Source organism: Schistocerca americana, chromosome 1 (genome assembly GCF_021461395.2).
Source record: "Schistocerca americana isolate TAMUIC-IGC-003095 chromosome 1, iqSchAmer2.1, whole genome shotgun sequence".
NCBI classification, from domain to species: domain Eukaryota; kingdom Metazoa; phylum Arthropoda; class Insecta; order Orthoptera; family Acrididae; genus Schistocerca; species Schistocerca americana.
In genome coordinates this window covers 796,360,024-796,381,954 of record NC_060119.1, presented here as the reverse complement: position 1 = coordinate 796,381,954, position 21,931 = coordinate 796,360,024, and positions in this window count along the sequence as shown.

Below are 21,931 nucleotides of genomic sequence, written 5' to 3'. Positions count from 1 at the left end.
AGACCAGCTGTGTGGCTGGATTGAAGAGTTTTTAGCAAACAGAACACAGCATGTTGTCATCAATGGAGAGACGTCTACAGACGTTAAAGTAACCTCTGGCGTGCCACAGGGGAGTGTTAGGGGACCATTGCTTTTCACAATATATATAAATGTCCTAGTAGATAGTGACGGAAGCTCCATGCGGCTTTTCGCGGATGATGCTGTAGTATACAGAGAAGTTGCAGCATTAGAAAATTGTAGCGGATTGCAGGAAGATCTGCAGCAGATAGGCACTTGGTTCAGGGAGTGGCAACTGACCCTTAACATAGACAAATGTAATGTATTGCGAATACATAGAAAGAAGGATCCTTTATTGTATGATTATATGATAGCGGAACAAACACTGCTAGCAGTTACTTCTGTAAAATATCTGGGAGTATGCGTGCGGAACGATTTGAAGTGGAATGATCATATAAAATTAATTGTTGGTAAGGCGGGTACCAGGTTGAGATTCATTGGGAGAGTCCTTAGAAAATGTAGTCCATCAACAAAGGAGGTGGCTTACAAAACACTCGTTCGACCTATACTTGAGTATTGCTCATCAGTGTGGGATCCGTACCAGATCGGGTTGACGGAGGAGACAGAGAATATCCAAAGAAGAGCGGCGCGTTTCGTCACAGGGTTATTTGGTACCCGTGATAACGTTACAGAGATGTTTAACAAACTCAAGTGGCAGACTCTGCAAGAGAGGCGCTCTGCATCGCGGTGTAGCTTGCTCGCCAGGTTTCGAGAGAGTGTGTTTCTGGATGAGGTATCGAATATATTGCTTCCCCCTACTTATACCTCCCGAGGAGATCACGAATGTAAAATTAGAGAGATTAGAGTGCGCACGGAGGCTTTCAGACAGTCGTTCTTCCCGCGAACCATACGCGACTGGAACAGGAAAGGGAGGTGACGACAGTGGCACGTAAAGTGCCCTCCGACACACACCGTTGGGTGGCTTGCGGAGTATAAATGTAGATGTAGATGTAGATGTTCAGTCAATGACATTCAGTCGGCACCAGTAAATGGCCACAGTTTTGTAAGATGCCTGGTTGTAAAAAATATCTCACCACCTTGTTGTTGAATAAAAATGTATTTAGTTAGGCTTTAATCTACGTACCCACTTACCCACTTGCGGCTTATTGGTCTTCCGAGTTTGTCAATTATTGGTCTTACTTTCCATGGCTGATAAGCTTCCTCAGAACTCATGAAGCCACTATATTTTGTGCAGGTGCAGTGGATGGTGTTACACGAATCTGGGCTCTGCAAATGCGTCATATCTTGAACGAAAGCCGATCGTGTTTCGTGTGCTGTTAGCCATGTTTTCAGGTACACGAAATGTTTTTTCGCGGTTAATGGACACGAGATGTTCCCTCCTAAGCTCACTCCCACACGCCGGAAGTTGGTAGAAAACAATCGGGAAACATAGCGTACGCAACCAAAGGCAAACACGGAGAACAAGTCTACAACTTTCCACCAAATCAGAAAATATTTTATTCAGGCGCACAATTGCGCGTTGCTCCAGAAACGATGTGATGACATCTGTGCAGTCGTTCGCCATTGCAACGCACATAGATTCCCACAAACGTAGAAATAAATCTCTCAGTGGTATCGGTAGGCTATTAGAGACTACATACAACCACACTGCTAAGAAGGCTGGATTGAAGTACAGTAGACTGTCTTCGTTATGATAAAGAGAGTTTAATTACTTCAAGAGCTGTTGTAACTACCATCTTGTGACCAGACGGATCCCTCTGAGCTACCTAAGAACATAGTCGATGCCTGGAGGTTATGTTATTCGTGATGGCCAATGGTTACTAAGCGCGAAGCATCTAACCGCAGAAATGGCGGCAACTTATAAAATCAGGAATATTGTTATTAATACTGTAGAGGCACCTGTAGGGTCGTGTAATATACAAAACCACTATCAGAACGATATTTTAAGATGAATCACTCGAAATAGGAGCCCATCAGTATCACACAACCGATATTTAGTTATAGTTAAAAAAGAGCAGTAAATTCACTAAAATTGTGAAAAGTAATGGTGCCTAAAAGAATTAATTTACGATATCATGAGACACGTGCTTCCATCCGACTGAGCGAGAACTGTTTTGCCGGCCGGTGTGGCCGAGCGGATCTAGGCGCTACAGTCTCGAACCGCGCGACCGCTACGGTCGCAGGTTCGAATCCTGCCTCAGGCATGGATGTGTGTGATGTCCTTAGGTTAGTTAGGTTTAAGTAATTCTAAGTTCTAGGGGACCGATGGCCTCAGAAGTTAAGTCCCATAGTGCTCAGAGCCACTTGAACCATTTGAGAACTGTTTAACGACACCATGTAATTTTATGTAATTATTTTATTTCGTCCACCACTCACAGTTAATATTCTTCAGTTGAAACGTCCCCTTAGAATAATTATACAGGACTGTGCTTAAACTGACACACAATATTTTTTTAGTGCAACGCAATCTGACTTTCAATAATCCCTACAAAAGAATGGCCCTGACTAACATTAACCTATACCTTTTTACAAATCACTTACCTCACAAAAATCTTAGTTACTCGAACTACTGCAATACAGCGAGCGCCACAACTGCCAGCTAAATAAAAGATTCAAACTACGGAAAATACTAACTACTGATAGGCATAGTTAGCAAATGAAAGATTTTAATAGAGAACAAACAATGTATTTACCTTAATAGTCATAAAATATATAGCAGTTCATGACATCCATTCTTATAAATGAACTGTTTCTCATGGACACACCTCCAGATTATCCATTCTCAAAAATCCGCCATCTCACTTCCCCACATCCACCACTGCTGGCGGCTCACCTCCAACTGCGCAACGCTACGCGCTGTTAACATCCAGCTGCCCAACACTACAATGGCAGACAACAATGCAAACTAGCCACAGACTGCACACGGCACAGCCAGTAATTTTCATACAGAGCGCTACGTGGCGTTACCAATAAGAAAATCTAAACAGCCTACTTACATAGCCCCCATGCTCCCCACAAAAAATTTTACAAATTGTTTTGGGTAGTGACCAATACAGATTTGAAAAAATTTTTCATAATTACAATAACAAAGAAATCAAATGCACACACTTATCGATACAATGTTGGTCAAAAGCTAAAATTTTCTCGCAGTCCATAAAGACAGTCCTGATCGTTCATCACAGTAGAACTGCAGTGTTTTTCTTAAAGTCTGAGCAGTAAAAGAAAATGCACACGGAAGTAGTGGATTTCCATGCAGTCTTGAAGAAGTAGTGTTGTCCTTCCAACGGAAAGACAGTGCTGACTCTCGATATGCAAACAGGTAATGGGCCACAACAGAGCAAACCCACCGCAGAGTCACTCGAAGTTTTGAAGAATATTGGTAGGTAGGTCATCACAGAGTAGACCCACTGTAGTCCTGATAGAGATTACGTTATTGGTGGGCCACCAGAGGTGCAGACCCACTGCAGTTCTTGTAGAAATAATGGTACTGGTGAGTCAGCAAAGGTGTAGACCCACTGCAGTCCTTGTAGAAATAATGGTATTGGTGGGTCATCAAAGATGCAGACCCACTGTAGTCCTTGTAGAGATGGCCAGCAGCCACCTGTTGTGACTGTACAGGTGCACAATCACCATTGAAGAGTCTTGCGGATAATATAGCAAGTCCATAACCACGACTTGTGCACTCACAAAGTTTTTGGAATTGTCCTTAGAACCAGCAATGCTGTTATCCAGCCCCATGCTGAATTATTAACACACGTGCAAACACTAACAGTCCCTACTTCTCACATATTGTCCATATACTATGACCAACAGAAACGTGTGCAGTGAAATGTAACTTACAAGTTAATAATATGATGAACTGGTATCAATTACAATTTTATAACATAAGAATACAATAACAATGGTACAAAATACATCATTAAAACATAAAATACAGATAACATTTGTAGTAATAGGGGCTTTACAAAAGAATAGAAATAAACATATACATCAGTGTTACAGGAATTATGACATAAGTAAATACATAAAAGATCAGAATAATTATTGAAACATCAACTTCACACATGAGCATTAAAACAGAACAGAATACATAATGTCTAAACATCTTTACAAAGAAAATAACATATTATCAGTAAAATTCTACAGCATAACTCTTATTAGCTAAACACACAAAGACAGGAAAAACACAAATATACAAGAGTACACAAACACATAGGGGGATAACACAATGGAAAGGATAGGGTTCGTTTTCAGTGTAACATTTGGTACTGCAGTCCAACCCAAAACTTCATTCCATATATCTTTCCTCTTATTTCAACATTTGTTTCCACCAAAAAAAATTCTATCCAAGCATGCTTTCTGTATTTATATGTTCACACATTTCTTACCTCATTATTTATTTTCCATTATCTTACCTCATCATTTATTTCCAAGAAAATCCTACCTAAACCTGTTGTCCCTAAACCCTACTTTTTTGGTTCATATCCTCTTTCAAAATACATTTTTGGCTAAACCATTTTCTTATAGCTTCTCAATGCATTTCTTCCAATTCATCATAGTTAGTTTCTTATATAGTCTACCCCCTCTTAAGCTAACTTAAATCTACTGAGCTCAGATGCTAAACTAAGGGACGAGGCAATGCAGCAGCACAAAACAGTTAACACAAACAGCAATGACAAAAAATTCAAATTGGCGAAGCAATTGCAATATTACAACTAATATAAGGCACTGTGCAGCAATATAAGGCACTGTGGTTCTGAAAAAATACAAAGTACAGACAAAATACAATTTCGTAAGTGTGAAGTTATCCAACTGTGTAATTACGTAAACATCTGTCACTGACATAGTAAAAAAACTTTTGTTTCTCTGTTAAATAATCAGGTAGCTGTGTAATTCTGTGTTGGAGAAATATGGTACCGATGTGTAAAGTTGTATAAGCAAATACCATATTAGCTAGGGCTCCTTGTGCTTGCTAACACATGGTACACAAAGTAAGCATGTACCCCCCTGAGGATTAATGTAATTATACCCTCAGGTGTTACAGATTACAGCAATGGAATGAAATGTATCACGAAAAACTTCCTTTCTAATTCAAAAATCTTGAAAAATAAATGATTCAAATACAAAATTAACCACTCAAATGCGTGTCCTGTAGCGCTAAATGTGCGTCGTGCTGTAAGATAATTCTGTGGAAGTGTCGTAGTTATCGTCCTCTGTAAGCAAAGTTCTGCTGAAGTCAATGTACTCACCTCATCATAAACAAAAGTGAAATGCTTTGCGTATAGATATCGTAGTTATTACATACTTTACCGTGATCAAGAAAGTACTATAATGTAATGTATTGTTGTGCTAGGGAAAAGGCTGTCTCATTGTAGCTATACCACAAAATTTACTGCTAAAACATGTTTTACTTTCCAGAATAATACATAAAAACTGTGCAAATATAAAACAGATACACCGCAAAAGCAACAATGTAAATTGTGTCACACATTAGTAGCGTCGTGATATAATCGTGTAGCTATCAAATAAACTAACCACTGTGTCATCTGGTGTCTCTCAGAAAGTACTTTAAATCCAGAATGTCTTTTCAAGTAAACCAAAATGTTTCATTAAAATCCCATTAGCAGTATATGTTCTAAGTATGTAAGCCTTATAGTCATTACGTAATTGTGCAACTAACAAGCAAGAATGTACACACACAATAACACTGTGTCGTCTGTTCACTATAACAATGCATTCGTAATTACTGTCTAAATATGTTCCCTAGGTTCTAGACTGGATAGTTAATTTTAAAACATAGTTGCATGTTAACTAAGTGTGACAAAGCGAATTAGTAGCGTGAAGTGAAAGATTTTATTGCAAAGACTAAGTTAAAAAGCAGATCATCTTTCAATAAACGGTTTTACATGTGAAATGTGGTGCAATCCTTTACCCTTCATAGTACACAGAGTTTCAACTTGAACGCAATTATCATGTGGTATATGGTACATCGGTAAAGAATGCTCAAATTTTCTTAAGGTTAGCGTCTACGTTATTTTTCTCTGAGCCAGCTGGCACACATGGCTGCCTGCAGTGCAAGTCATTGTCTGCTATCTCTTTGTTGGTGTGTGTCGTTATTGGGATTAGGAGACCTAACTTCTAAAAATTCACCTTGTCGAGAGGGCCCTGCCCTGTTTGAATCCCGCCAGTTCTGATGAAATTCAGGTCTGTCGTTATGATTATATCGTCTGTCGTCATGTCGGTAGTTCCTGTAGTTTCTTTCTTGTCGGTTAATTGGTGGAGAATTTCTCCTTGAATTATCACTGTACGGTAGACCATTGCGTCTGAAGTTATTCTGTCTCCCATGATAATAATTGTTTTGGTTCCCATATTGTCTGTTTCTGTGGTTGTCTCTGCACTTTCATTACTATGGAAATGCGATCTTTCTCTGTAACTATTAATACTCTGCCAGTGGTTGTCATATGGGTGGTGTCTGTTTTGGTCACGATTTGTGTTGTAAGAACAGCCTTGTCGTGCCCATTTATTATTTCCATTATCATAGAATTGTGACGGATGTGACCTGTAATTGTTGTGTTCCTGTTTTCGCATTCTGCGATTGTCAGTGTCAATTTCTAATTCTTGTAAGAGTCCCTGAAAAGCTTCAATGTCGTCTTTGCAACGTCCTGCCAAAATAATATGTCGTAAATGTTCAGGTAATTTGATTACGCAAATGCGGATGAGTTCTGAGGGGCTGTATGGGTTTGACAGGTACTGATTCTTGTGCAACATGTCTTCAAAATATTTCACAAGACTGGAAAATTCAGATTGTTCGAAATGTTTCATCATTATGATGCTATGTTTTACTCGGTCTTGTGTAGCTTGAGACCAATATGCTGAGACAAAGGCATGATACAATTCTCCTTCACTGTGGCAATCGTGAATGACCGATCGCATTCTTACAGCTGGTTCATTCTCTAAATAGCCATACATAAATTCTAATCTGTGCTCTAACGACCAGTTGGGAGGAAAACAATGAGAGAATTGATGGAGCCATGCTTGTGGATGAATGTCGTTGCCAGAATTCTTAAATGTTTTGAATTTACGTGTAGTAATGAACAGCTTATAGTCAAAATCATCATGTCGGCGAGTCGCATGTCGGTCGTCGTTACGTCGTTTCGGCGGTTCCATCTCAAAATTCGGTGTACCTTGCCAATTTCTTTCATAATTTCTGAAGTGCCCTGAGTTATTATTTTGTGGCTGTTCCGTATTTCTATGTCCCTCTTCCCGTATTGAAGCGCGAATGGCCTCTGAAATACGTAATTCTTGTATTACCTGTGTCAGCTGATCTTGTACTCACGGATTTCTCTTTGGTGTTGCGTATTAATCTGATTCTGATTTTGTTTGAATTTCCTAACTTGTTCGCACTCTTCTGTGTCATTAAAGACTGCCGGTTTTGTGTCATTCAGATTATCATCTACCTTCGTAGATAAATTATTTTGCTGATCCGAAAGTTCAACTACTTTCTCTGATAATGAACTAATTTCCTCCATGTGTCTTTCTACTGCGTCCTTTAAGTTTTCCTGAGTTTTTGCAAGTTGCGTAACCAAATCGGTAGATGCAACTGAGTCAATTTTAGCTTGCAAGCTCTCATGATTTTCATGAACAATAATTTGCAGTTCTTTTATGGCTGCTTCGTGATTCTGTAATGCATTTTCATGCCGCGAAAAAATAGGTTGAAAATGCTCAAAAATTTGTGTTTTTACGTCGTTACAGACTTTTTGACATTTCGATTCGATTTTATGTAACTCAGTAGTTAAATCATCAAGTGTTTGTTCAAGCGTTGTGTGAAGATTTTGTTCCATTGCGTCTAACTGTTGCTGTGTTTGCCTCTGGTGTTGTTCCATTGTGTCTAACTTTTGAAGCTTTAGCTGTGTTTGTCTCTGATTTTGTTCCATTGTGTCTAACTTTTGAAGCTTTTGTCCCATTTGTTGCATTAATTGTAATAACAATGCACTGGTGTCTGAAACATGTTCCTCAGCGCTTTTCGGCAGTGAATTTGCACCGGCAACATTCACATTTTGACAAGCGGAAAATGTGTCTTGACTCATTTGAGAAAACGGTGAGAACCCAAAACCTGAGTCTACAGTATTTGCAATATTGTGTTCTGTCAGCCGGGCGACCGCTACGGTCGCAGGTTCGAATCCTGCCTCGGGCATGGATGTGTGTGATGTCCTTAGGTTAGTTAGGTTTAATTAGTTCTAAGTTCTAGGCGGCTGATGACCTCAGATGTTAAGTCGCATAGTGCTCCGAGCCATTTTTTTGTTCTGTCATTCCCGATTCCTGAGGCGAGCTGTTGCCGACCGATCGATCGATAATGCTTCCCTGTTCACTACCTGTTTCACTGTCTACACCATTATTTGACGCCCGCTCCATTTCCCTATGCACAGTTACCAAATTACTACTTTGAATGTCTGTTAATTCATTACACAGAGGTGCTGGTAAGCTACGCTCGTCGTCACTATTATTTCTCTGTTTACTTTGGAGCCTAGTGTTACGCTATTCACATGCCATTATTGTCACAATATTTCACACGATAACACAGAAAATACGAGAACACATTAACATAGCGCTGAAAATAATATCTAGTTAATTGCAAGCTGCGAAATACTTGGTGCAAATTTACATGCGTGCCACACCTGTTTTACTGTACAACAATGAAAGACTGCAACTACAAAGGAGATTTTCTCTACAATTACGCGCTAGCAATAAACAAAATCTACACTAATTACACAAACTACAAGAAAAAATCAGAAGATTCCGGTGTGGTATCCTCGGCTAAGGGTCGACATATGAAACGTCCCCTTAGAAAAATTATACATGACTGTGCTTAAACTGACACACAATATTTTTTAGTGCAACGCAATCTGACTTTCAATAATCCCTACAAAAGAATGGCCCTGACTAACATTAACCTATACCTTTTTACAAATCACTTACCTCACAAAAATCTTCGTTACTCGAACTACTGCAATACAGCGAGCGCCACTACTGCCAGCTAAATAAAAGATTCAAACTACGGAAGGCACTAACTACTGATAGGCATAGTTAGCAAATGAAAGATTTTAATAGAGAACGAACAATGTATTTACCTTAATAGTCATAAAATATATAGCAGTTCATGACATCCATTCTTATAAATGTACTGTTTCTGATGGACACACCTCCAGATTATCCATTCTCAAAAATCCGCCATCTCACTTCCCCACATCCACCACTGCTGGCGGCTCACCTCCAACTGCGCAACGCTACGCGCTGTTAACATCCAGCTGCCCAACACTACAATGGCAGACAACAATGCAAACTAGCCACAGACTGCACACGGCACAGCCAGTGATTTTCATACAGAGCGCTACGTGGCGTTACCAATAAGAAACTCTTAACAGCCTACTTACACGGTATCTACATCTTCAGCTACGTACACTCATACTCATAAATTAAGGATAATTGTAGAATGTGGTGTCACACAACGTGGCACTACACAAAACTGGCGCTAATAGCATAGGCACATAGGGAACACACACGACATAGATCTGTAACCCCACGGTATTGGTGGTAAGTTGAGAAAACTGTCCCGAAACACATTTTCTACTAAACGCCACTGTTTCCTGCGCATGTACCCCGACATCAGTATGGGATATGATCACCATGCACACGTACACAGGCCGCAGAACGGGTTGGCACACTCTGGATCAGGTGGTCGAGCAGCTGCTGCAGGTATAGCCTCCCATTCTTGCACCAGTGCCTGTCGGAGCTCCTGAAGTGTCCTAGGGTTTTGAAGACGTGCAGCGATATGTCGACCGAGAGAATCCCAGAAGTGCTCGATGGGGTTTAGGTCTGGAGAACAAGCAGGCCACGCCATTCGCCTGATATCTTCTGTTTCAAGGTACTGCTCCACGATGGCAGCTCGGTGGGAGGTGGGAACCACCGTGTCCCTTAAAAGGCGGACATACTGGTGCAAAATGACGTCCCGATACACCTGACCTGTTTCAGTTCCTCTGTCAAAGACATGTAGGGGTGTACGTGCACCAATCATAATCCTACCCCACTCCATCAAACCACGACCTCCATACAGGTCCCTTTCAAGGACATAAAGGGATTGGTATCTGGTTTCTGGTTCACGCCAGATGAAAACCCGGCGAGAATCACTGTTCAGACTATACCTGGACTCGTCTGTGAACATAACCTGGCACCACTGTTCCAATGACCATGTACTGAGTTCTTGACACCAGGCTTTATGGGCTCTCCTGTGACCAGGGACTGCACGTTACGGGTCTCTGGGCTAATACACCACGTCCGTTCAGTCGTCTGTAGACTGTGTGTCTGGAGACAACTGTTCTAGTGGCTGCGGTGAAGTCCCGAGCAAGGCTACCTGCAGTTCTCCGTTGCCCTCTGCGGGCACTGATGGTAAGATATCGGTCTTCTTGTGGTGTTGTACACTGTGGACGTCCCGTACTGTAGCGCCTGGACACGTTTACTGTCTGCTGGAATCGTTGCCATAATCTTGAGATCACACTTTGTGGCACACGGAGCCATTTTCAACACACAGTCACCACTAGCAGGTCTGAAAACGTCTGTACACTTACTCGCTACACCATACTCTGACATGCTCCAACACACCTCTGCGTATGTGGACTGCTGCCAGCGCCACCGTGCGACGACCACAGGTCAAATGCACCGCATGGTCATACCCAGAAGCGATTTAAACCAGCAAACCGCCCACCAGAGCCTTGTTTCACCGTGTATCAGCATTATCCTTAATTTATGAGCATGAGTGTAGATACTCGGAAAGCCATTGTACGGTGCGTGGCGGAGTGTACACTGTACGTCTATTAGTCATTTCCTTTCCTGTTCCACTTGTAAATAGAGCGAGGGAGAAACAAATGTCTATATGCCTCCGTATGAGACCTAATTTCTCGAATCTTATCTTATTGGTCTTTAAGCGCAATGTATGTTCGCACCAGTAGAATCGTTCGGCAGTCAGCTTCAAACGCCGGTTCTATAATTTTTCTCAGTATTGTTTCTCGAAGAGAATGTCGCCTTCCCTCCAGCGATTCCTATTTGAGTTCACGAAGCATCTGCGTAACACTTACGCATTGTTCAGACCTACTGGGAACTAATCTAGCAGGCCGCCTTAGAGTGCTTTCAATGTCTTCCTGCAATCCGACCTGGTACAAATCGCAAACAATAGATCAGTACTCAAAACAGGTCACACCAGTGTCCTATATGCGATTTTCTTTATAGGTGAACCACTCTTTCCTAAAATTCTCCCAATAAACCGAAGTCGACCATTTGCCTTCCCTACCACAGTTCTCACACGCTCGTTCCATTCCATACTGCTTTACCGCGTTAGACCCAGATATTTAAACGACCTGACTGTGTCAACCAGAACACTAGGAATACTATATCCGAATGTTACTGGTTTGTTCTTCCTACTCTTTCGCATCAGCTTACGTTTTTCCGCATTTAGTGGTAGCTGCCATTTATTACACCTACTGGAAATTTTGTCAAAGTCGTCTTGTATCTTTCAACAATCACTCAACGTCGACGTCTTACCATACACCACAGCATCACCAGCAAACAACCGCAGATAGTGTGATGAACACTCGCCGTCCAGAACAGCATACTAGATTCTATTACTTAAGAACTTTTCGAGCCACTCACATACCCGAAAACTCATTCCATATGCTCGTACCTTCGTTAGCAGCCTGCAATGGGGCACCGTGTCAAATGCTTTCCGGAAATCCAGAAATATGGAATCTTCCTGTCGCCCTTCCTTCATTGTTCGTAATAGTCTATATGGTGTGAGAAATGGGCAAGCTGAGTTTCGCACGAGCAATGCTTCCTAAAACCATGCTGATTCGTGGACATAAGCTTCTCAGTCTCAAGGAAGTTTATTATATTCGAACTGAGAATATATTCAAGGATTCTGCAGCGAACCGAAGTTAGGGATACTGGTCTGTAATTTTGCGGGTCCCTAGTTTTACCCTTCTTATATACTGAAGTCAACTGCGCTTTTTTCTAGTCGCAGGGGACTTTGTACTGGGCGAGATAGTCGTGACAAACGCAGACTTGGTAAGGATCCAATGCAAGCTACGTGAGGGGCCAGTGCCGTAGAATACTCCTTGTAAAATCGAACTGGAATTCCATTCGGACCTGGTGATTTATTAGCTTTCAAATCTTTCAAGTGTTTCTCTACGCCAGGGATGCTTATTACAATGTCTTCCATACGGGAGTTTGCCCGCCGGTCAAATGCAGGCATATTCGTACGATTCTCCTGAATGAACAATTTCTTGAACGTGAAATTTAGAACTTCTGCTTTCATTTTGCTGTCTTCAACAGCCACACCAGACTGGTCAACAAGGGACAGAATGGAAGCCTTAGACTCGCTTAGTGATTTTGCACAAGATCGGAATTTGTCTGGTTGCCTGCCAGATCTTTTGATGAGGTGTGACGGCGGTAATTGTTGTATGCTTCGCCCATAGAGCTTTTTACAGACGAGCGAATCTCTGCTGACCTTCACTTGTCGTCATTTGTGCTTTGCCTTTTGAACCTAGAGTGCAACAGCCTCTGCTTCCTCAGCATCCTCCGAATTTCGTTAATAAGCCATGACGGGTCTTTTCCATCCTTTACCTACATACTAGGCACGTAACTCTCCTGGCCACTAATTACAATCTGCTTAAACTTTGCCCATAATTCCTCTACGTCAATCTTATTGGAACTAAGTGATGTCATTACACTGTCTAAGTGAGATGCTAACAACTGCCTATCTAGCAGAAACACTTTCCTCGGCTTCTTAACTGATTTATTAACTTTAGTAATCATACTTACTATAATGACAACATCATCCCTAATCACCGTTTCTATACTGACTTTGTCGATTAAGTCCGGCCTATTTGTAGCTACAAGGTCTAAGATATTTCCATAATCATCGCTAATTACATATTTCCCAGATACACAATCGTATCTACCAAGAACATTTATACAGTGTAGCCGAAGTATAGCGTTTATTTTGTTTACATGTATTTATTTTCTGCGATGTTACAGAAATTTTAAAAAAGCATTATCGTGTTTTTCGTAAATAAATAATAAACAATGCGACATTCTGATAAACACCACCATATAGAGCTGAAACTGTCTGAAAAAAGTCATGAACATTAATCTCGTTATTACATCAGAAATAATCAAGTAAAGTAAATCAACTTTCATATCGATGGGCGTCGCATTCAATCACGAACACGCCGATGGCATAAGTTCTTCTGTATGTGTTGGATTTTAGGAATTATTTCAAGTTATGTATTTTGAGCTCAAAATTGTCGATACACTGGCGTGGAGGAAGATCTGACTCAACATAAAGATCAAGCGTCGAAGCATGCGACACTCCGCCTGGCAGCGCAGTGAAACATTTGTAGCCAAGAAGCAAGAAAACGCCGGCCGCGGTGGTCTAGCGGTTCTAGGCGCTCAGTCCGGAACCGATGGACTGCTACGGTCGCAGGTTCGAATCCTGCCTCGGGCATGGATGTGTGTGATGTCCTTAGGTTAGTTAGGTTTAAGTAGTTCTGAGTTCTAGGGGACTGATGACCACAGATGTTAAGTCCCATAGTGCTCAGAGCCATTTGAACCATTTTTTGAGCAAGAAAACGCTTCGTTTGCCGTTTACACGTGACTCTTACCTGTGTTATCGCCTGGATAGTATGTGGCGTTAACAGAACAGTTGATTTATGAAACTTAGAGACTTTTGAGCTTGTGGTGTTGTGATATTTACAGAATTTCGCTAAGGTGTGGTTTTTCGGTGATCGGTTACGACATACTCGTATTTAGAAAATTTTGGCCACAGTTGGAATTTCTGTATTTCGGTGAGCTGTGGTGCCGAACTTTGGGATTATTTGACGATCGTTCTGAGAGAAATCTGAATCTGTCTCGTGATTCGTTGGGACTTGTGTAGTTCTAACTGGATAATCGACGAATGAAATTAGCAGGTTTGTAGTGACGAACTCTTCCTTTTTCGTGTAAAGTCCACTTAAGTTTAGAGACGACTCCACGCTTTCGGACTTTTCTTGTAACAGCGTTCCGTGCCACCGTTACTGCTCAGAACTTCACTCGGTCTGACTAAACTGAAAACTGAACTATTCGCTTAGATCACAACCATTCAGTGTCCCCTACAGTAGTAGTAATAGTAGTAGCTGTATTCATCCGAGACATCTCAAAGTATTTAGGACATGTCAAAGTATTTATAGGTTTAGACCAATTTAAAATAAGCTAATTCGAATACACATGTATTTACAGACTTCTAGTTAAAGATAGTCATTAGATTTACTCCTGGTATACAATACGTTTTTTACAGATTACTTATTAAATAATGCAATGCCACACTGTTCACTCATATCTCACTATCAGTCACTTCACGCACTATATGCACATTGTTCCATAACACTTCACTCTAACACATGCACACACACGCTCGCACACACACACAAACACACACACACACACACACACACACACACACACACACACACACACACACACACATACACACTGGTGATCTCTGGGCCATTTTCTGTACAGCAACTTCCCATTTGCTATGCTGAAAAACTGAGTCAGCATCCCTCCATAATGAGTGAGATGTTGAGCTCAGAAAGAGGAAGAGGTGTTAGTATTGTGACATGCATAGCTTGGGGTAAGTGTTTCTAGAAAGGAAAAAAGAAGGAAAAAACATAAAGTGAAGGTTTTATGTGGAATGTTGGATGTTTTATAATCATTATTATTATTATTATTATTTGTTTGTATAACATTTTTATCGAACCACTATTCTGCTTTATCTAACTAATCCTTCAATGTATAAAACGTATTGCATAACAGGTACTTTTTAGCTGCCTTTCTAAATAAGTGAATTTTTGCACTTTCTTTAATCTCTTTCGGTAATTTATTGTACAGTTTTATCCCTTGGTATAAAATGCTGTTTTCAGTTTTATGTTTTTTTTCTTGGTAAATGTAAGTTGCATGGTCATGTTGCATGGTCATGGACAGAGCTGTTTGTGCAGTAATTACCAATGTTATTTTTTATGTGTGCAACTGACTGGTAAATGTATTCACATCGAGCAGTTAAAATCCCCAGTGTTTTGAACAGATCTTTACAATGAGCTCGACTAGTACTTCTGGTTATTATTCTTGTGGTTTTTTTCTGGAGTTTGAAAATTATGTTCATATTTTGTGTGTTTGTTCCCCAAAAAAGAATGCCATAGCTAATAATTGAGTGTACATATGAATAATATGTAACTAAAAGACAGTGCATGTTACACACCGATGATAGGATTCTAAGGGCATAACATGTTGATACATTCTGTTTGCAAGTACCTTTGTGTGTTCAGACCACTTCAACTGAGAACCAATATTCATTCCTAGAAATTTTGCATTTGTTACACAGTCTATAGATGTGCCATCTACAATTAATTTAACATTGTCATTTTTCCTCTTAAAACTGAAATTCATGGCATTAGTTTTCTTTATGTTCAATGTCACTTTATTGCTTATTGACCAAACATAAACTTCCTTTAGAGTTTCATTTGCTTTCTCAGCAAGGAGTTCTCTTGTTTTCTCAGTGACTATAATATCGCTATGACCAGCGAAGAGAGTTTTTTCACCATGAGTAATACTACTGGGAAAGGAATTGATGTATATCAGGAATGCCATAATGCTAATATGCTACCTTGCGGAATCCCTATATTAATGTATTTTGGTTCTGACAAGTGTTTTAGCAAATGTTTAGATCTATTTGAAGTGTGTGTTATCTCTACTCTTTGTACCCTATCTGCTAGGTATGATAGAAACCAGTCATTAGCTACCCCTCTTATTCCTAATGCTTCTAATTTATTTAATGGAATCTTGTGGTCAACTGTATCAAAGGCTTCAGAAAGATCCAAAAATAAGGCTGTGATACACTCATCTTTATCAAGAGCATCAAGTATAACTTTTGTGAATTCTACTATGGCTGACTCCGTATTTTTACCACTTCGGAAACCAAACTGTGACTCGCCTAAAAGATTGTACTTATTCAGGTAATTCATTAACCTGTCTTTCATAATTGCTTCTATCATTTTTGAGAATGGTGACAGCAGGGAAATAGGCCGGTAATTTTCTATGTGTTCTGCATTACTTTTCGTAAGCAAAGCTACAACTCTCGCCTGTTTTAACTGCTCTGGAAATGAGCCTGATGTGAAGGATTCATTTATTATATTTGTTAAGGGGCCATGTATAATCCCTATGCATTGTTTCAGTACACACATTGGTACTTCATCTAAGACTACTGACTTTTTATTTTTTAGTTTTTGAACAGTTATATTGACTTCAACCTCTGTGGTTGGAAGTAACAGCATTGTATTTAGTGCAACATTATTTACAGGTGTTATATTTGTTTTGGAGAATTATTGCTTCTCTGAAATACTTGAAAAATGATCGTTTTCATAGTTTGCTAAGTGTTGTGGATCGTTTATTACCTTATCCCCCTCCCTTAGCAGTATGTTATTCTGCGTTTTTATTTTTTATTTTTGCCTCTCCCCATTTCCTTTTTTATAACATCCCAGACTACTTTGCTTTTATTCTCTCCATTACATATTACTTTGTCATTAAATGACTTTTTGCAGCAATCTGCACCTTCCTATAGATCTTTTTGTATCTATGATAGAAATTTAAAAATTTTGGATCATTGCGAATCTTTTCATGGAACTGAAGTGTTTAAGTGTGTGGGAGGACTTCTTAATACCTGCGGTTATCCATCTGTTTTTGTGAGATGTCGATAGAAACATGCATACTTTTGGAAATGCCTTTTCAAAGTTCAGTTTAAACAATGTGGATAATTCAGAGAATTTATATTTACACTGGTTTCCTTATACACTTCATCCCAGCTTTGTTTTTCTAGTTCTTTTGAAAAATGTTTTATTTTTATGTCTGATGGATGTCGTTTGAAGGCTTGGAGTTTAGGGAATGATTCGATGTCTGATTTCACTGTTGTTGTTTGACAGAGATGATCTGATAGTCTGAGATCTTTTACAGCTACATCACATTTTCCCTGTCCATATTTGTGGCCACATGGTCAATTACTGATGCAGTAATTGTAGTAACCCTTGTTGCACTATTGACCAATAGGGACATGCCAAAACTTTGAAGGATATTTATGAATGTGCTTCGGGATTCATTTATGATATTAGTGCTGACGTTAATGTCCCCACACAGAATTGTGTTGACCTTTGTACTTGAGACTTTATCTAGAACTTCTGTTAATTTATTGAAAAAAGTGTCCACACTACCACTGAGAGATCTATACACACACAAAATGATTAATGTCTTGGTGATATCAAGCCCTGTTAATTCAATAGTTGATATTTCAAAGTGTTTCTCTTCACTTACTGTACTGAGGGCATGTCTTGACTTGAACTATGTTCCTTTTCTGATATAAATGCATGACTGCCCACCCCTTGAAGTAGTTCTGCCCGTTCATATAATGATAATACTACATGTTGGATTTCTATGTCTCTACACCAGTGCTCAGTAATACAAACTGCTGTGCAGTTCAAAGATTGGAGCTCAACTTCTAATAGTTGTATTTTTTTTTACTGCATGTTTTGATGGGGAATTGTTAAGTATGTGAAATTCCCCATGTTACTCTTTCCAATGGTTTGTTTTTCTTAGTGACATCTGGTGTGAATGATATTTGAAGTTTTAAAATCTGTGTTGTGAGTGATCGTTTCAGTATTTTTTAAGCTGCTGGAGATACTTTTTAGGCAGGGAAGCCTGTTGTCTGGATTTCTTCTAAAAATACATACTTTTCCTACATATGACAATAGGTATTTGACCATGTGTGGCCCGAGATCCACCCCGTATACTTTCATGAATCAGCTGTACCAATCTTTCCTTCCAAGTCCTGTATGTTTTGGCCATGCCCAGTGAAACCCCATCTGTTGATAGTCCCGACGGGCACCAGAAAAACATGAGCAAGGTTTTCCGTTCTTAGAGCCATCCCTAACCCCACATTGGTTCACTTCACAGCTCCATCAAGGTGTGGTCGATCATGACGCCGGAACAGCTCAACAAAGTGTACGTTCGTTGCATGAGTCAGGGAAGCTATCTTGTCCAGGTCATATGTCATGACATCATATATCATATGCCCCATGCCTGTACAAACTGTTTACCGCCCCACCCACTATCACTACATGGTCCTCTTTTGTAAAGTCCTTGCATAAAGACCCTAGGTCCTATTTCACATGACTGCATTTGGCTTGAAGATACTGGTGGCCTGGTACACTGCCCCTAAAGTTTCCTGTAACTGAGGGCCTACACCTCGCCCATGGCTACTACCTAGCAGCAGCAATTTCTTCTTCCTTACACTTCGTACATTCCTAGGCGTCTTGGCCTCGGTTGAAGTGTGCTGCACATTTCCTGCTCCTCGTTCTACCTGAGCCTTATCTCCACTTAAATCTGGCAATGGTAGATACCTGCTATTGGTGTTGATGATAAAACTGTCAGATCGCGTTCTCTTTCTTCCTATCCTTCTACCAGCTGCCATTTCCCAACAACCACCCTCCTCCCCCCTATCTCCCTTGGTCCTTATGAGTTCCTTCCTTGCTTCCTCCAACTGTGCCTGAAGGGCACAGATTTTCCTTTCCTGTTCCCCAATCAAAATTTTCCTACTGCATACTCTGGAGTTCCAGGAGAATGCCTCTATTGTTCTCCCAACATTCTTCCCACTGCATCTCCCCCAGTGAAAATATTTCGTACAAGATTGGCAACAAATCCCTCGACTCACTACCCTATAACAGCTCCCACATTTCTCACTCACGGTCAGTTTCGAAAGAATACTTAAGTTTAAGGAATGTTTTAAATTTGTCAAGGACGCGAGATTGGCTGTGTGTAAACAAAAAACAGCACAAAGGCCTTATGTGCAGTGATTGTTGTTTTTGTACTGATTTAAAGATACAATGACAGAAGAATGAATTTGTAATACTTTGCTTTTAGAGAATTTACGTTATCAGGCGTGTTGGTCAGGTTTTTAAACTTTTAAGACTCGGAAAATTTAGGCCCAGATCGCGTCTATCGAACTAGTAAACAATACAAAATGTGTTAGTTAAATACGATTTAGAAACGTTTAATTACACTTTTATTGCGACTGTAGACACTGATGAAACTAGTAGCTGTCATTTCTAAACGAATTTTGCACTATCACGAAAACTTGAATAGAACTGTTTGTGTTTGTGTCACGCAAAATTTCGGGTTATGTCACGATTATCGGACTTCAATTAAAGAACAAGTTTTTTTTTCAAGAACAGGCACTGCTGGGACGCTAATATTCAGTTTTGTGACAAGAACGGACACTACAGCAAGCATACAAAACAAATAAAATTTAAATTTGACACTATTTTCTCTCAAATAATTTCTTTTAGCGGACGAAGGAAATACCTGTGATTCACTCGGCGGCCATATAACATTTTTAAATTTTTTCAATTTCCTGCAAATTTCTTAGTAATTATTACTGTCCTTACACTCGTAAAAACTGAACTATATTGCCTCAGTCAACCGCGAAACAGAGTCTACAGGCTTCGACGACAAGAGACTATGCCCTCGCTCTCGGTCACATGTAGAACGGTAGTAGGCTGAGAAAATGTCTCCGCTTCTATGTAGAAGGCAAACCAAAGACTGCGTTTTATTGTCGGGACACTTAGAAAATATAACAGATCTACTAAAGAGACTGCCTACACGAAGCTTGCCCGCCCTCTTTTAGTATACTGCTGCCCGGTGTTAGATTCTTACCAGATACGATTGACTGAGTACATCGAGAAAGTTCAAAGAAGGGCAGCACGTTCGCTATTATAGCGAAATAGGGGAGAGAGTGTCACTGAAATGATACAGGATTTGGGGTGGACATAATTAGAACAAAGGCATTTTTCGTTGCGGCGGAAACTTCTCACTGAATTTCAATCGCCAACTTCCTCCTCCGAATGTGAAAATATTTTGTTGGCGCCGATCTACATAGGGAGAAACGATCAGAATTATAGAAAAAGGGAAATCAGAGATCGTACCGGAAGAAATAGACATTCGTTTGCCGGCCGCTGTGGCGGAGCGGTTCTAGGCGCTTCAGTTCAGAACCGCGCTGCTGCTACGGTCGCAAGTTCGAATCCTGCCTCGTGCATGGGTATGTGTGATGTCCTTAGGTTAGTTAGGTTTAAGTAGTTCTAAGTCTAGGGGACCGATGACATCAGATGTTAAGTCCCATAGTGCTTAGAGCCATTTGACCTCTTTTTTTTTTTTTTTCTTTTTTGCGTTCGCTTTCTTCCGCGCGCTGCACGAGATTGGCATAAAAGAGAATTAAAGTGGTTCGACGAACCCTCTGCCAGGCACTTAAATGTGATTTACAGAGTATCCATGTAGATGTCAACAAAACTTTGGAATGTATTGCTGTAACTGAAAATCTATTAAAGATTTCGCATCGGAAAGCTTATTGTCGAAGGTGCCACGACTCACCAGGTGTTCTCACTTCTGCGCCCAAAGAAATGTGGTCACTACGGTGTAACAGTATTAAGTTGTAGAGACATCGTTAACAGGAACACCGTTGAGAAACGTATGTACGTGTCAATGGAAATACAATAATGCCTTAGTCTGCGACTATTTTTAACCAGTTCCAGAAGAGGTTGCTAACAAACTGCAGAGACAGCCCTTAGTTGCAGAGCTAAATCCTTAAAGCAGTCCAACAGCTTAGAAAAGGACACATGACAACAACAAAGGGTGAAATATATGCCAGGAAACGGGCAAAACCCAAATAAACATGGCATGACATCATCAGAGTTGCCGAAAAGAGAAGTTGCCCTACTTCTTTACTCACTGTCCAAAAAGTCAACGAATAAGAGAGGCAGGGCGAAAAAGCTCACTCTGATTAATGTCTTCTACACTACAATGGATTGTGTGAATGGTTTAAGAGCACCTGAGGAACAAGAAAAGCTTTTAAAAACAATACAGGATTGACCCTTTACGGACGCACACAACGGAACCCCCGTAACTTATCCCTTGTATCTGCACATCAAATCTACTATGTGGTTCGCATTCGGTCAAGATCACGGTGTTTCCAAACATTGCCTTTATTGTCTTCTGTTTGGTCCACAACTAAATATGACACAGAACGTCGGAAGAATTATTTTCCATTTGTCCCAAGTAAATTCAGTGTTTAAGCGGAAATGATACAGAGATTAATGGAAAGGGGCAAATGTATCAATTTCACTTTGTGAACGAGTCTGGAAAAAAAGAAAAAAAGACTGAATCGAAAGTTGTTTTCCAAAACGTGAAAATCTGCTTTTTTGCCGTTGGCTTGCTAACAATAAAAAATGTAGACAGATAATTGTAAAGATTTGATATGTTTTCACAACTTCTAATAAAAACAGCTAGTTATGTCGCACCCGTTCGAACATCTCTTCTGTTGTTCGAACAACGTCACAGTAAGTGAGAATTCTTTCCAATAGATCCTCTTCAGTCCCAATAGGTATATCGTAGGTACTCACTATTTCACTGAAAATGTTCATTAGTGGCTCTTCGTAGTAGTAACAATGACATCCTCAACGCTTCTTACATGACTGTTGCGGGTATTGACCATTCCGTCCCTGGCGAAACAGGTGCAGTGAAGTTAGAGTTAACCATGTAGCGTTGCAGGACTTAACGCCTCAAAAGGAAGTGAGATCGGAAATCCCAAGTCAACAGGAATTATAGCTCATTTACGGTAGAGGTACAGCTGCTGTCCCCGTATTAATACTCAGACAGTATAGCCGTTCCAAAATGATCTTGATCACGTATAACAATGGAATGAGTAGGAAGGTTCTGTTTGCGGCATAATGTCAGC